This window comes from Oryzias latipes, chromosome 1, assembly GCF_053564925.1.
Source record: "Oryzias latipes strain Hd-rR chromosome 1, Olatipes_Hd-rR_3.1".
In the NCBI taxonomy this organism is placed as follows: Eukaryota; Metazoa; Chordata; class Actinopteri; order Beloniformes; family Adrianichthyidae; genus Oryzias; species Oryzias latipes.
In genome coordinates, this window is record NC_136237.1 from 14,271,656 (window position 1) to 14,288,736 (window position 17,081).

At 41.7% G+C, this 17,081-nt stretch overlaps 1 protein-coding gene across 4 annotated transcripts in view; it reads left to right on the plus strand.

Moving 5' to 3' along the window:
• The first annotated feature begins 222 nt into the window (after positions 1-222).
• LOC101160457 (protein phosphatase 1 regulatory subunit 29) overlaps positions 223-17,081 on the plus strand; it is a 450,803-nt gene continuing 433,944 nt past the window's right edge. For all 4 annotated transcript variants that reach the window (XR_013653967.1, XR_013653962.1, XR_013653972.1 and 1 more), the window contains exon 1: positions 223-871. The gene's annotated coding sequence lies outside the window, so the exon portion shown is untranslated. The remainder of the gene's footprint in view (positions 872-17,081) is intronic.

A 17,081-nucleotide genomic window follows, 5' to 3' on the forward strand; every position in this document is an offset into this window, starting at 1 on the left:
TTGAACAGGACCCGGTCTAGGTGATCTTACTACACTCTCGAATCGGAAGCTGTGAATCGGAAGCCAACTTCAGCGTCGTGAAGATTCATCTATATAATTTCTGTATGGACAATGACGTCACCTGCATGGTTCCGTTCTCTCTCCATTTCTCTCTGCACTCCTGGTTTTTGCCGGCTGGTCTAAGCCCCTCACACCGGCGCGTGCTTGTTTCTTTTTTATGCGCGTTGCTACGTGTCTAGACTGGGAAGCAGTTGCGTTGCTCTGCACGGAGAGCAAGATGATGCTGAGATGAAAGCCCGACTTCCCTCTAAATGATCGCTAGGTCCCGTCAGAAGCGAGCATTTCCTAACAAACTTTACACTCTGTAAGAGCTGGAAAGATTGAGTTAAAAGGCTGGAAATGGAATTAAAAGGAGTTGCGTGTTAGTTGAAATTTCCTAGCCTGAAATTTCACCTCAGTGCAAGCGGGGAACTCTGTCGGAAAATCACAAACGTGCGTGGTCCCAGGGGAACATTGCGCTGGTATTTAAATGGAGCTTTTTCCTGGCATTTGCAAGATTCGCTCCACACATTTCAGAAGCATCACTTACACCAAAGCCCGCGTGTGCGCGCGCCTTTCCTCTTTAACAGCTGGTGCATCACCCCTCTGTCGGACGGAACCACCCCCCTCTCCCTCTCTTTGCCTCTGCTCTTCTCTTCATCCATACTTGCATACCCACTCCCCTCCCTCTCTGTCTCTGCTGGAACGCACGTCAAGGGATAACATCCCCACTTTTTCCTTCTTTGCGGCTGCAGAACGGAACGTAAAGCTGCACGCAGGGTCTTCTCTCCTGCTTTCCTTTCCTGCCAGACGGACGGAGACTCCAATCAAGGTAGGAGCAGCGTTGGCATTGCCGTCTTTTATATTTAAGTGTTGGCGGGGCACTTCCTCACTTGTAGATACGCTATGCAAGGTGCATGGCATGCCACGTTGATGCAGCCGGCTCTGGCTGGCTGGGAAAAGTGGGGCTGCACATATATCGTGGCTCACTTTTTTCACACACGAGTGGAATGGTCAGAAGAATCAGTTCATTTCTATTTGACTCAGCCGAACCGGACAGCTGTTGAGCAGAGGGGCGTGCCCTCCCCCGTATAGGTTCGAGAGATCCCGGGATGGTCCGGTCAGACAGAGCAGGGAGGTGGTTTGCTTCTTTGCAAACATCCAGCTGCTACTTTTGTGTGTGCTGTAAACAGAGATGAAAGGAGATGCTTGCATGTAGCATGCGCGCTGGCACACATTGCCATCTTCCACATCAAAGTGTCTGTTTTTAAAGATTTTTTTTTTCCAGACGAGGGAAATATAAAGTCTGTAGGGTCTCTGTCTTCCCTCAGGCCCATTTTCATTTATTTGGCAGCAGCGCCGCGCGCGCTTGGAGACGGGCAAAGAGGGGGGGGGGGGGGGGCACGGGAGATGGGGCATTGAAAAGGAAATGGAGGCAAAATGAGCAAGCGGAAGGTGAGAGGAATAAAGCACAGGGACAGGGATGGCGCCCTCAGCCAGCCTTTCTGATACGGATTGATTTATCGCATCTCCAATGCGCACTGACTCACAGCTCCGGGGACTCCCGCGCGCTCTCCTCGCTATCATCTTAACCACTGATGAGGCTGCGCACCGACTCTTGGCGACCACCCTCACTTAGAGATGACACTCTGTCACACCTCAACACCTCTCCCTCCTTCCCCAGTCCAACCTGCAGGGCTAATGAAGTTGTATTTAGATGAACGCTGCTGCGAATTCATTGATTGATCCAATGTGACGAGCAACTTAGTGGGCATTTAGCAATAAAATGGTGGAATTTGAGTGTTGGGAATTGCTTTCTCAAGCACACATTGGTGTGTGTTTTAACATCAGTGATGTGTAGATTCTGGCCGTGCAGAGCAGAGGAGAGTGGACGCCAGACTCACGTGCCCAGGCTGTTGGGAAAGTGCCCAGTTCAATAAAATTAAAAGTTGATATCAATATATCAAATAAAATAGTCATGACTTTTCCAAACAAGGGAAACGTTTTTTCCTTTAAAAGGTCCACTCTGATAAATATTTATTTTGAGCATGTTCCTGCTGCATTTTTTGTAAAGGTAAAAATGAGCAAAACTCATAAGTTTCAATCACACACACAAGTAAAACTCTATGTGAAGTTGCTAGAAAAAGAAAAACATGTGGCAATACTTATAGTAAATAAATGAGGAAACTTGCCTGACAAAAATCTTAACTTGTGTGTAAAAATGTTCTAATGTAAAACACACACAAACATACAAAAAATTTTATTTAAGGGTTGCTGAAAGAAACGTAATTGTAAGACTATGTTGAACCAAGCTGGGCAGCTCCTGAGAAGCGCTCCAGAGACAGAGTTTTGATCTCCCGTTCTATGATTGGTTGATTTCTGACGAGAGTTCCCCTTGTCCACCTCCCCTCTGCCCCTCTATCCCACACACTGGCACAAGTTAGCTTTGGTACAAAAATATCTTGCAGGGATTGCACCATAAGTCAGAAAGACGCTGAGAGTCCCAAAACTAACTCTTACAGAAGAAAATTGAACCTACAAATAAAGATTAATTCAACATTGTCATACAAGTACGATTTCCCAGCAACCCGTGTGTGTGTATATGTTTCTTCACATTAGAACATTTTTACACACAAGTTAAAATTTCGTCAGTCAAGTTCCCTCATTATATACCACAAGTAACAATTTTTGCCACATAGGACATGTTAACACTGCAGGGCTTAATGCTCACTTCAGATTTTTTGAAAAAATCTGATTTTTTACAAGGCCGTTCACATTTCCAATTAAATCCGAAGTTTTGTGATCTCCTGTGTGACCGTGAAATGACCCAGAATTGACCCGCATGCGCAGAAGAGTATTCAACGGTGACTCACTTGTTGTTTGCGGAAGTAGCTAACGTTAACAATGGATGTCAACAACAGTGTTGTCAACAGTGGAGCTCTTCTTGCATTAATAAAGTTATTTTCACGAAGGAGCCAGCACAATTACAATCTTCTCATTTTAAGAAGGCAATGGAGCCGGGATTGTCTGGACCCACTTTTGTGGAATGGGGATGTTTATGTGCTGCGTCCGTGCATGTGTGTGTGTAAAAGAGAGGAGAAGAGCGCCTGCAGCAAGTTAGAAAATGGGGGGGGGGGGGGCATTCATGTTGTGTGTTACGGAGGAAGGAGAATGATAATAAAAGGAGGCTTCCCCCAGAATAAATGCTATTGACTCTTTATTAACGCGTTCTGGAGAATCTAAGGGTTCGAACGGGGAAGTGAACCCCGGAGGAGGATCCGCCTTTGGTCCCCCGCACTTCTGACCACGGTTGGAAAGGGAAAAAAAAGTCATCACGGTAATGGGAAAGGCTCAACACCACGCTCGGCCATTTCGCTGGAAATATTTTCAAAAACCGCCCGGTTGCGATAAGAGCCCTTTAGTTTGGCCTGAATGGAGCAGTCACCCCAAATATTAATCCAATAGTGACCTCGCTTCCCTTCCACTGACTAGTCTCAGCAGCATCGTCCGGCATGGTTTATGTTTATGATTTCGTTCCCAGCTATTTCAACGCAGAATTATGACTCTTGTAGCGTATCAATGACGTACGGGTCGGATTCATGTGGCCTGGCCGGTCAGACGGCGGTCGCATTCGAAAAGATCAGATACGTATCAGATTCAGGACCACATACCCAAGTGGCTTGGGTCGCATTTGAAAATATCGGATCTGTGTCGTTCAGACTGTCATGAAAAGATCAGATACAGGTCGCATAGGGGCAAAAAACATCGGAATCGGGTTGTTTCAGCCTGCGGTGTGAACGTAGCCGTAGTCTTCTTTTTCCCTGTTCTGCTCCATTCTAATGCATCCACATCAGATGAGTAAATGTCTGTTTCGTTTTGCTCATCTGAGCTCATCTGAACTGTAAGGCTGGATAACTCCAATATTGAATGCTATTTTTGGAAGACCAGTAATGTCAGTTTAGGGGTGTGATGCGTTGTAAGCTAGTGGGAGAGTGTGTAAGCAGATGATGGGAAGTGAGGGCTGGATCACTGCACAGCAACAGACCCACCCTCAACTCAAAGGCAAATTTTAATGAACCACTGCTACTCTGCAGAAACTATGTCCTAAAAACAACACAGGTTTTTTGATTTTGACTAAAAATAAATAATAACTGAAACATCTCTGGGAACGTACTTACAACAAATCAAAGGTAGTGGAACTTCAATGACTATACTTTGCCTGTATACACCCAAATTCTATTTGTTTTCACAGTCACTGTTTCCTCTTCTTTCTTATTCTGAGGCAGATCATCACCTTCTGCCTCATATGTGCTCATTATATTCTATATTTTTCACATGCGCTATACTCCTGTTATCTTTCCACCCCGTAAAGTCATTGATAACATCAGTATCTATACAGCTGGATTAATCTTTGCTCTGCCTTTTATCTTGCTGGTCTTCGTTAATACCTTCAATATTACTCTTCATTCCACTTTGCTGCACACCCCCTCCTCCATGCTTGCTTGTTATCTTTTTATTTTATTTTTTAAATTACCATATATTCCCCTGGTCTTATCTACAAAAATCTTTATTTGATTTCAAAGCATCATCCTTATGACTTCTGACAATCAACATTTCAAGAATGCCAGCCTCATCCAAAGACCTGATCTTCCTCTTTTTTTGCATTGTGTCATGGGAAAGAAACCCCTTAAAAATGATTTAAAACTCTTTCCCCATTGAAAGATTTTGTTTAAATAAGCAAAAAAAAAAAAAAAAATCTGTCAATGGGGTAAAAAATTCCAGTCGCTAAGACATGTAATGTCAAACTAAGATTATTTTTCTATTTAAAACTTTCCTTGATCAGATTATTTTTGGGAGGACAGAAAAAAAGTCAGATTTCCTTGAAACAAGGGTCTTTTTAACTTTCTTAAGATTTGCTGTGGGAGTGGGAACCATATTGAAAAGTGTTACGTTAATTCTTGACTTTTTACCACTGTCAAGTAAGTGTTTAATCAACTCTGGTTTCTGCAACAATGGCAAAAAGGGCTTTTTGTGTGGTGTCATTGAAAACTTCTCTAAAAAAATATTAAAACGAATTCTAATGCTTTTCTGTTTGGCCTGTTCAAATGATATAGACAAAACTAGTTTCTGGTTATATTAACATTATATTGATGTTAAATAGGGAAATAAATATTTGATTTGGATGTTTATCACGAAATTGTAGATTAAAATAGTAACAAGTAACCCTTAAAATAAATTAATGGTATCCAGGACGATATCCAGGACAATTATGGAATGTGGGTTACTTCCTAAGACTCTGGAATGACTCTCTAGTAAAAACTGGGTGAAAAAATATGAACTACCAAACTATAAAATGATGTAAAATGATGTAAGGCTCAATTTCTTTTTGAAATGGCTGCCTGTTGGGCTGGCATGGCGGGTTAGTGGTTAGCACTTTCAACGGTGAAAGCCCAAGTGACCCTGAAAGGGATTCAGCAGATCTAAAAAATGAATGGATGGCTACCTGTTGGGGCTACATGGTGGTTTAGTGATTAGCATTCTTATCTTACAGAGAAAAGGCCCATTTGAAGGCTGTTCAAATCTTAGATGGTCCCTTCTTTGTGGAGTATGCATGTTCTCCCCATGCAAAGTCCAAGACTATGTACTGTAGTTCTCCAGGTGAATCTGACTTGTCCCTACTTGCGAATGTGGTTGTGTTTTGGTGTGGTAACTGCAATGGACTGTTGACCAGTCCGGGATGATACACCCCCACCTTTACCCAACAGTGGCTAGAATACACTGTAATAAATCCAACTTAAATGTTTTGACTTAACACAATCTTTTATGTTGTAATAACTTTATAATCTAAGTTCTACTAATCAATTCAACAATTTAAGTCAGTTCAGCAAGTTAAGGTAGTCGTACACTTCAACATTATTTATTGAGTTGTCTGTACTTATATATCTAAGTTGCAGTTCATTACAGTGTGATAAAGTTCTGTGAACTTATCTTTTTTAATTGTGAAATGCGGGAATTCCAACTTTTGGAGTTGGCATTGTCCACTGATTGAGTGGTTTGTCAAGAGGCGTCTGCAGAAGTTTTTACTCTTATTTAATGACATAAGTATTAGCAAGTACATAAAGTACGTTGTATCCCACAATTCCTTGCGGTGCCGATCTAACAGCAGCATCAAAGTTACACCTACTTAATAGAATTGATTTGAATGAAAGTAAAATAACTGTCTGATAACTACATGTTATTTTTAAGATGACTAAACAAAAAAATATATTTATCTTAACTGAAGCAAATAACTAAGTTAGATCAAAGTAAAAAAAGTTTATTTTTCCAACATCCATATGTGGTCTTCTCACCCTCTCATGGTGGAAAAAGTATTATCTGAGCTTCTTCATCCACCAAATCATCTTCAAATGGACACACCATGTTGCTTCACCTCTCTGTAAACAAACTAACCTTCAACTAAACCTGCTCCAGACCAGGTTATGTTCAGAGCATGAGTTGCTATGGCAACTTGGCATATCCTGAAACACTGGAACTGAAAGCTGAGGTTATCAACTTCCTTAGCCTCAAACTTACCGTTATAACTATAACCTGCTTTCTGGAACACCCCCAAGGGCTTCAGCCATTTTGTAAACAATGTTTTGGTGAACCGGGCCTTAGCCCCGCCCATGGCAACTAAGACTCATGGGAAGTGTTGATTCCCACACCTTGAGTTAGAGAGCTGTGAAGAGAAGTGACCCTCATGCTGTTGCAGCGATCGAGTATGGATAATTTTAAATATTTTTCCTGCTGCACACATGCAGGTGAGCTGTAACTGCTCACCTGTGCCCCAATGATCCTGAAAAGATCTGGGTTGCATGTTATTAGTTATTTCAACCTTGGTGAAGTCACCAATAATCGGAATTTACAGTTGTTACAGCCTAAAAAATTAAGTTTGGACATCTAAGCCTGAGTTGTGAAAAGTTAAGATTCAGAGTTAGGATTACGTGACATTTTAGGTCACTGTAACTTACATCAGAGTTGGTCAAAAGTTCAAAGTTAATCCAACTTTAACTTTTAAGTTCATACAACTTACAACTGAGTTAGAAGAACTTAGATAAATGAGTTTGAAAACTCCAACACAAAACGTAAAATATTGAGTTTATGTCCTTAACTCAAAATTTTACCGAAGTTTGTTGCCTTACAATTTTAAGTTCTACGAACTTTTCTTTTTTTGCAGTGTAGGCTCCAGCAACCCAATATCCCCAAAGGGATTAAGCAGGTTCACAAAATGGATGGATGGATGGATGGATGGATAGATGGATGGGTGGGTGGGTGGATTGGGGGCCATTTGCTCCCCTCTTTATTCTGTTCTGGAAAGTAAATATCAATAGGATTAAAGCTCTGTACGAACAAGTGAGAGAACTGAATATATTAGGAATATATTCCTTTTTTTTCTCATGGGAAAGAAGCAGTGTAAATTGCCAAATTAAATATCTGAGGTGAAGGTTCCACCCTATACTTTGATGAAGCCCATTTGATGAAGTCTAAACTGCAGTGTCACCTCAGAAATCTTTGAGTTTTAGCACAGTGACCGAAAGAGTTTTCACAAATTATTTTAGATGAGCTTCTTTCTATTTTTAGGCTGTTTATAATTCATGAGTTGCATCTCTGAAAATATCTTTTCCACAGATTTGCAATCGGGCAGAGAGTGTGAACATTTAATTTGTGTGCAAGTCTTTTTTTCAGTTGCAGTTGTGCGAGTTTGATTTAATTGAAACCTTTTTGAATTACTAAAGGCGAGTCAAAGGTCTCCTCTACCCCTCTTCTTTCCAAGTCTGCTTTGAAATATGAGACTCTGTCAGCACGGAGAGGTCTATTAATGCCTAGAGGCCTCTGAGATCTCATTCATAAATCTTCTGTTGGGCGGGGGGCGGACAGGCTTTCCTCTGCAGTCAGACTTGCAGACCAGAAATGTAGAGATTTTCTGCAATTTAGATATGTCGACAATTCTCCTGAGAAAGAATGAAAGCGTGTCATTCAAAACATCAGCAGACAAAGGCAACAGTCATAATGAACAGTTTTAACTGGTCAAAGCTGGAAGTAAGACTGTAAATTAAGACAAAGTGTAATTTTTTTGTGCCTAAAATTGGAACTTTGTGACAAATTAGCATTGGGTGTTTTTTAGTGATACAAAAGACATAAGAATGCCAAAAAATTACTCAATATTCCACACTATAGAGTGCACCACATTATAAGGCAGACCGTCAATAAATGGTCTAAATTTTTGAAATTGCAATTTATAGGCGCACTAAACTATAAATGCATATTAAATGAAACAAAAGAGTCTGAAATAAGTCCATCAGTCAGTCAGACTTTAATACCTGCATTAACGGTAACTCTAGAACTTTTTTTCAACACGCTAAAACGATTAGCAGCGTTAGCCTAATCCTAACCCTAACCACATTTACCAGTAACTCTAGAACTTATTTGTAAAATGCTACACGTTAACCACGTTAAAAGCCTTAGCGTATTTACAATACCTGTAACTTCCAACCTTGTTTCCAACACTTAAAAAATAGTTTCATGCCTCTAAAACAAACACCACTGTGACTATTTTAACTCCTAACCTTGTTGGTGACACATAAAAAAACACAGTCTGACACTGCTACATGTTAGCGTATTCACAATGACACCCTACCTTGTTTGCAGCATAATTAATCTATATAAAATTTAAGGTGCTCCAAGTTTTAAGGTGCACTGCCATTTTTTGAAAAAATATCGTTTTAAATGTTCCTTAGTAACCCTTGTGCTATCCTAGGCACTTTAACATTGGGAGTTGGGTCATCTAGACCCACTAGACAGTGCTCTGAACCTTTTTTCTTCAATGATTTGTGATCTTAACTGGCGACCATGGATTATATGAAATCTTTCCACCTTTATCCACCTTTGTCATGGTAGGCAGAACACGTCATTGTAAGGGTGGGGTCATCTAAGATAGCACAAGGGTTTGGGATGGGTATCGAGCCCCGGTATTGAACGAGCCTGGGGGCAACATTCTTCAAAACCGCAGTATCAGTAAGATCGGACCTCAACAGTTCTGATCGGTACTGGAGAAACTTTTTTTTTTGTGTCCAACAAGATATAAACGTTGTCTGCCATATTTAACTCTACGAATCAGTACATTTTCCTTTACTTAATGATGATATTAATTTTGCTATTCTTGTTGAAGAGAAGAGGTCTGTCTGGCTATTTGTGTGCACGGGTGTGTGTATGGGGGGGGGGGGGGGGGGGCGCTGTTGTTCCGACAGTACGAGGCGCGCATGTAAGATTAAAATCAGCGCCCCAACTATCGTGTCAACCTGCTGCTATGATGACTTATTTTGCACTCTCTGTACTCTGTATTTTTGACTGACCTGGGTGCAAAACGTATTAACGTAAAAATTCTATTTCATTGTTTTTTTAATGATTAATTAAATTTTTATATAGAAAAATATGAGAGTAATTCGTGATATGGTGTGACAAATGAGTATTTTTGTATTTTGTTTTATTGTCTCAGCAAGTATTCAGTTGCCATGGCATCATGCTCACATGTGTTTGTGCAGCTCTTCAGGAGCACAAATAATTAAGCAGATCATTGAAGTCATGCTGCGATGACTTTAACACTTGTGTGTAATTGAACATCAGTATTCAAGCATACAGCCAGGAAGACTGCAAGAATTATCCTCTTATGCACTGGGCATCTCATTTTTTTGTATGTGATATTTGTGCATGTTAAAACAAAGCCCAAAGCCCTGATCCCAAATGTCCTCGTAGAGATGGATTAATCCTTGTGAAATCTGTCTCTGTTAAACTTGATCTGTTCATACCATGACGCAGGAAGTGGCTGATGATAAAAACACAACAATGAAGGCAATGCAGTATTTGATTGGCCCTCAAACTTTGTTGCAACTGGCCACAATAGATTTGCTGGGCCAGTTTTGTGATTATTGTAATAATTTTTTTTTCATATTTGTGGATTAAAATTAATATGAGTCTCTGCCTAATTGTTTATTTTGTAAAACTACATTTTTATGTTTATTGTAAAAAATAAAATATTTTGAAATGATTCATTCATTCATTCATCTTTTAAACCCGGGGCTGCCGAAGCCTATCCCGGCCACTGGTGGGCAAATGCAGGGGACATCCTGGACAGGTCGCCAGTCTGTCGCAGGGCCACAAATCACAAACCCACGAACAATCATATTTACACACACATCCATAGGGAGAAAATGCAACTCCACACAGAAAGGACCCCCATTGGTGTTCTGTTTCAGGTACCCCAGCCAAGACTTGAACCGGGGTCTTCGTGCTGTGTAATTAGTGTTTTTAACCCTTGTGCTATCTTAGATGACCCCACCCTTACACTGACGTGTTCTCCCTACCATGACAAAGGTGGATAAAGGTGGAAAGATTTCATGTAATCCATGGACACCAGTGAAGATCACAAATCATTGAAGAAAAAAGGTTTAATGCACTGTCTAGTGGGTCTAGATGACCCAACTCCCAATTTTAAAGTGCCTATGATAGCACAAGGGTTACAAAAAGCTGAAAATCGTAGGGAACATATTCGTTTACATGGCATGTTGCAGTCTCTGCCTTTTGAATATAACCTTAACATAAAATATCCAGCCCAAAATGTGGGCTCAGATTTGACTCATTTTAGTTAGGCTACAATGAAATTGGATTGTTTCAAAATTTTGGTAGCTGAATTGGTATTTCTGTGAAGACAAAGATTATATATAATTTAGATTTAACATTTAAGATAAACATTACAATTGAAATTTATTTTTAACGTTCATGTTTACTTCTGTATTTAGGGTTTAAATACCACATGTACCACATTTTTTTGTTGCACCGGATTATAAGGCACATCATCAAGGAATGGTCTATTTTTGAATTTATGTAAAAAATAAGGCGCACCAATCTATAAGGCACATTAAGCAAGACAAAACAGTCAAGATAAGTCCATCAGTTTGTCAGACTTAATTACCTGCATTCACAGTAACTCTAAAACTGGTTAGTAACACGCTACACGTTAGCAGCCTTAGAAACATTAGCAGCTTTAGCCTATTCACAATACCTGTAACTCCCAACCTAGTTAATAACACATAAAAAAACAGACCGCAAAAACAAACCTTACTGTGACTATGCAAACTCCCAACCTTATCGTAAAAAAAAACACAGTTCGACACCACAACATGTTAGCCATGTTTTCACTCAACACCCAACAAAACATTTTGACAGAGTGCCATGTACCTCCTAAAATCACTTTGACATCAGCAGGCAGAACCACAATTAATCCAGAAACTTGATTTTGATTAAAAAAATAAACAGCCTGCGGCTTTTAAGTGGGCCTTATAGTGTGAAAATATGCTAATTCTGGCTTAAAGAAAATAAAAATGTTGCAAATATTAGAAAAAGGTAGTAAAATTTAATTTGGAGAATTGTTATGTATTGAGTGTGTCGTCCTTTTGACAGTTGAAGAGATTGTCTGCATACGGACTTTGAGCCAACTGTCTTAAGTGTCTTTCCGTAAAAGTGCCTCTTTTTTTCACAGAAGTGTTCTGATTATTGGAACTTTCCCCTTGCAAGACGTAACATCAAACTGTTTTTCGCTGGAATATCAATAAGTTCAAGCCCAAAAGTGAGTCGTGGTCAGTTTATATGGAACAAGCCGAACTTTTCTTTGAGGCTAATGATGTCAGTGATGACGAGCATTACATCTGTCATTGTTGTGATGACATTTGACAGTAGGAGACGCTGTGGTTGCTTGGCTGCTTGCTGTCTTTGAGCCGACCGTTATCAGTGTCTCTCCGTTTTGATGTCAGATTAAAAGTGACGTTATTTTACACAAAAGTGTCCGGATTATGGAAATGTCCTCTTTGCAAGACGTACAAGAATGTAACTATTTGGTTAATATAAATTATTTGCAAGATGAAAAATATTGAGTGTACGGCATTTAAAATAAAGAAAATGTCCATTTGCACATAATTTTCGAAATACGTGCGGCCAGTGCTAAACCTTTTTCTTGGCTGCACGGACCCAGAGGAAGGTTTAAGGTTAGGATTATTGTTACAGTTAGGGTTAAACCACCAAATGGTTCCTGAGAGCAGCTGTTTCTGCTGCTCACCGTTCCTCCAGGGGACGGATCAAATGTGATGAACACATTTCACACACCTAGACGAATGACAGATAATCAGACTTCAAATTTAAATATTCAGCCTTGGACGCACTTATAATATGTGCAAGCAATGCAGCAGTGTGCATCTTGGCTGCACGTATTACGTACATTTAAAAAAAAGAGTGCTACTTATTTATTATTTTAAGCAAATATTTTTATGAATAAAACAAACAAAGAGATATGACATGGTGCTGTAATAAAAGAAGACATAAACTGTTCAAGCAGAGCCGACGATGAGCGGATACAAGTGCCGGGATGTTATAAAGAAGGACTCTGAAATGAAAAAAAGTTCTTTCAGAAGCAGCGGTGCCTGAGAACAGAGCAGTGTCGAGATGTGCAGCAGTGCGTTAACACCAAAGCCCAGACTACAGAGCTATTGCAGGACGGAATAGTAAAAATGAAAGCAGCACTAAACTGTTGACTTAGGGTGGATTAATACCTGGGTGCTGGCCCAGATGTAAAACCTCAGCTGAATTCTGATGCAGACCTAACACACAACATTGATATGGGTTTATTCGAAAGTAAGTTCTATTGTTTCACATGGCTGGCTGAATGCAGATGACCTACTCAGTGAACTGAAGAAGAGAATTAAAACAAGTACAGCAAAGTTGAAGCATGAACTAAAAGCCTTAGTGCTTTGATTAAGGAACCACTTTAAATAGTCAGAGCAGTCCAAATAAAAGCCCCGCGGTCCAGAGACGCCCCAGGAGTTATCGACTGCACTGTAGCATCAGTTGTCTTTTCTGCTGCCATGCAAAGGCCCAGAAGTCTTAAATAATCCATGTTTACACTGACAATCTGGAAGCACGACTTTTCAGTTCCATGTCACACAGGCAAATGTTAAAAATTGAGTAAGCTCAGGTGCTTATTGACATTTACACCATGATCCGGGTGAATATTTGATTCTGATTGGCTGCAGAGTGTCCATCAGTGTCGAACCTAGAACCCTATGGGGTCGGGAAGGGGGCAAAAGAGAACAACAAAGTGGATGGTCATTAAAAATGAAATATAAAAAATTTGTATTTAAAACAGTTTTATTATATCAATATTAAAGCAGCACTTCTTTTAGGTGCTATTTCTAATGCTTAAAGTAGTTGTATTGATGTTTTTTTAATCTCTGTCAATAATGATACTAATATTGAGTCAAAAATTGGGGGGTGAGTGGGGGTCAAAGCATTTTGCTGTGGGGGCAGCTGCCCCTCTATTGCCCACTGTACCTCTGCCCCTAGTCTCCCTTAAATGGTCTATATCAGGGGCACTCATTACATTTATCGCGACTGCCCGGTTGATCTTCAAGGACATGAGGGTAGATCGCTGGCCAACAAAGATATGTATATATATATATATATATATATATATATATATATATATATATATATATATATATATATAACCTGCAAAGTGTACGCTCAGTGGCAGGGTCAAAACGGCCGAGCAGACCCACCAAGTCTAGAAACTGAACAGTACTGGAAAAGTATATGGGAGAAAGAGACAGCACATAACAGCAATGCCCAGTGGCTGGTCTCTCTGAGAAAAGAACATAGCAACCTCCCTGAACAGAATCCAGTAACCATCACAGTGGCAGACATCCAAGAAAGAGTCTCAGGTATGAAGAACTGGACAGCTCCGGGCACTGACATGATACATGCCTACTGGCTAAAGATGCTTACCGCACTCCACGAGCGCCTGGCAGCACAAATGAACCAGCTGCTAAGAGATGGGACTCACCCCGAATGGCTAACGGAAGGGCGAACGATCCTGATCCAGAAGGATCCTTCAAAGGGTGCAGTCCCATCCAACTACCGGCCAATAACCCGTCTCTCCACAACATGGAAGCTCATGTCAGGCATCATTGCAACCAAGATAAATAGGCACATGGATCAATTCATGAGTAACACACAGAAGGGCATTGGTAGAGACTCCAGAGGAGCCAAACACCAACTCCTGGTCGACAGAACAGTCGCTCAAGACTGTAAGTTGCGACACACCAACCTGTGCACAGCCTGGATTGATTACAAGAAGGCCTATGACTCAATGCCACACACATGGATCACTGAATGCTTGGAGCTGTACAACATCAACAGGACTCTAAGAGCCTTCATAGGAAACTCAATGAAGCTGTGGAAAACCACCCTTGAAGCCAATGGGAAGCCACTTGCACAAGTGTCCATCAAATGTGGTATACACCAAGGTGATGCTCTGTCCCCACTGCTGTTCTGCATAGGTCTGAACCCCCTCAGCAGAATAATCACCAAGACTGGCTATGGATACCGACTCAGAAATGGGGCCAACATCAGTCACCTCCTATACATGGATGACATCAAGCTATATGCTAAGAGCGAGCGTGACATTGAATCCCTGATCCACACCACCAGGATCTACAGTACTGACATTGGGATGTCATTCGGGCTCGAGAAATGTAGCCGGATGGTGACTAAGAGAGGCAAGGTAGTCCACACAGAACAGGCTATTGTTCCAGAAGGAACAATAGCAGACATCGAGGACAGTTACAAGTACCTTGGAATTCCACAGGCAAATGGCAACCTGGAGCAGGCAACAAGGAAAGCTGCAACAGCTAAATACCTCCAACGAGTAAGGCAAGTCCTGAGAAGTCAGCTCAATGGCAAAAATAAGACCCGGGCAATAAACAGCTACGCACTGCCAGTTATCAGATACCCTGCAGGAATAATAAGATGGCCAAAGGAAGAGATACAGACCACGGATGTTAAAACACGAAAGCTCCTCACCATGCATGGAGGGTTCCATCCCAAATCCAGCACCCTGAGACTGAATGCTAGCCGCAAGGAAGGAGGCCGAGGACTAGTGAGCGTAGAAGCCACAATCCAGGATGAAACATCCAAGATGCATGAGTACATCAAGTTCAAGGCCCCAAATGACAGTGTGCTCAGTGAATGTCTCAGGCAATGGAGAACAGAGGATACAGTGCTGGAGGACAGATCCTCATGGAAGGACAAACCCCTGCATGGGATGTACCACCGGACCATAACTGATGTGGCTGATATCAAGAAGTCCTACCAATGGCTAGAAAGGGCTGGCCTACAGGACAGCACCGAAGCACTCATCCTGGCAGCCCAGGAACAAGCCCTGAGCACCAGAGCAATAGAGGCTCAGATCTACCACACCAGACAAGACCCAAGGTGTAGGCTGTGCAAAGAGGCGCCTGAAACAATCCAGCACATAACTGCAGGGTGTAAGAGGCTGGCAGGGAAAGCTTACATGGAGCGCCACAATCAAGTGGCTGGAATAATATACAGGAACATGTGTGCAAAATATGAACTGGAAACCCCAAGGTCAAAATGGGAAACACCTCCGAAGGTGGTAGAGAATGAGAGGGCAAAGATCCTGTGGGACTTCCAGATCCAGACTGATAGGATGGTAATGGCGAACCAACCAGACATTGTAGTGGTGGATAAAGAACAGAGGAAAGCCGTTGTGTGGATGTGGCAGTGCCAAGCGATGGGAACATCAGGAAGAAGGAACATGAGAAACTGGAGAAATACCAGGGACTCAGAGAAGAACTGGAGAAAGCATGGAAAGTTAAGGTGACAGTGGTGCCTGTGGTAATTGGAGCACTCGGGGCAGTAACCCCAAAGCTGGAGGAGTGGCTACAACAGATACCTGGAAAGACCTCAGACCTCTCAGTCCAGAAAAGCGCAGTGCTAGGAACAGCTAAGATACTGCGCAGGACCCTCAAGCTCCCAGGCCTCTGGTAGAGGACCTGAGCTTGGAGGAGAAACCACCCGCGGAGGGTGAGAGGGGCGTTTTTTTATTTTATATATATAGATATATCTATATATATATCTATATATATATCTATATCTATATAGATATATATATCTATATATATATATAGATATAGATATATATATCTATATATATATATAGATATATATATATCTTCTTTCATCAGCGAATCAAAATCCTTACCGAGAAGTACGGGACATCCTCTGATACATACGTCACTGGACTTCTTTCTCTTTCGGCTTTTCCCATCAGGGGTCGCCACAGCGAATCATCCTTTTCCACCTCACTCTATCATGAACATCTTCTACCCTAACGTTAGCCAACTTCATGTCCTCTGTTAAGACATCCATGTATCTCCTCTTTGGCCGTCCTCTTGCCCTCCTGCCAGGCAGCTCCATCTCCAACATCCTTCTACCAATATATCCACTATCCCTCCTCTGAACATGTCCAAACCATCTCAGTCTGGCTTCTCTGACTTTGTCGCTAACACAGGCAACGTGAGCCGTCCCTCTGATGTACTCGTTCCTTATCCTGTCTAACCTGGTCACTCCTAAGGAGAACCTCAACATCTTCATCTCCGCTACCTCCATCTCAGCCTCTTGTCTCTGTCTCACTGCTACCGTGTCTAACCCATAGAGCAGAGCTGGTCTCACCACTGTCTTGTACACCTTTCCTTTGAGTCTTGCTGGCACTCTTCTGTCACACAACACTCCTGACACTTTCCTCCAACCGCTCCAACCTGCCTGCACTCGCCTCTTCACCTCTTTTCCACAATCCCCATCACACTGAACTGTTGACCCCAAGTACTTAAACTCCTGCACCTTCTTCACCTCAGTCCCCTGTAACCTAACGCTTCTACCTTGATCCCTCTCGTTCAGACACATGTATTCTGTCTTACTACGACTGACCTTCATACCTCTTCTTTCCAGAGCAAACCTCCACCTCTCTAGCTGTTCCTCCACCTGCTCTCTACTCTCACTGCAAATTACAATGTCATCCGCAAACATCATTGTCCAGGGAGATTCCTGTCTTACCTCGTCTGTCAGCCTGTCCATCAGCATAGCAAACAAAAAAGGAC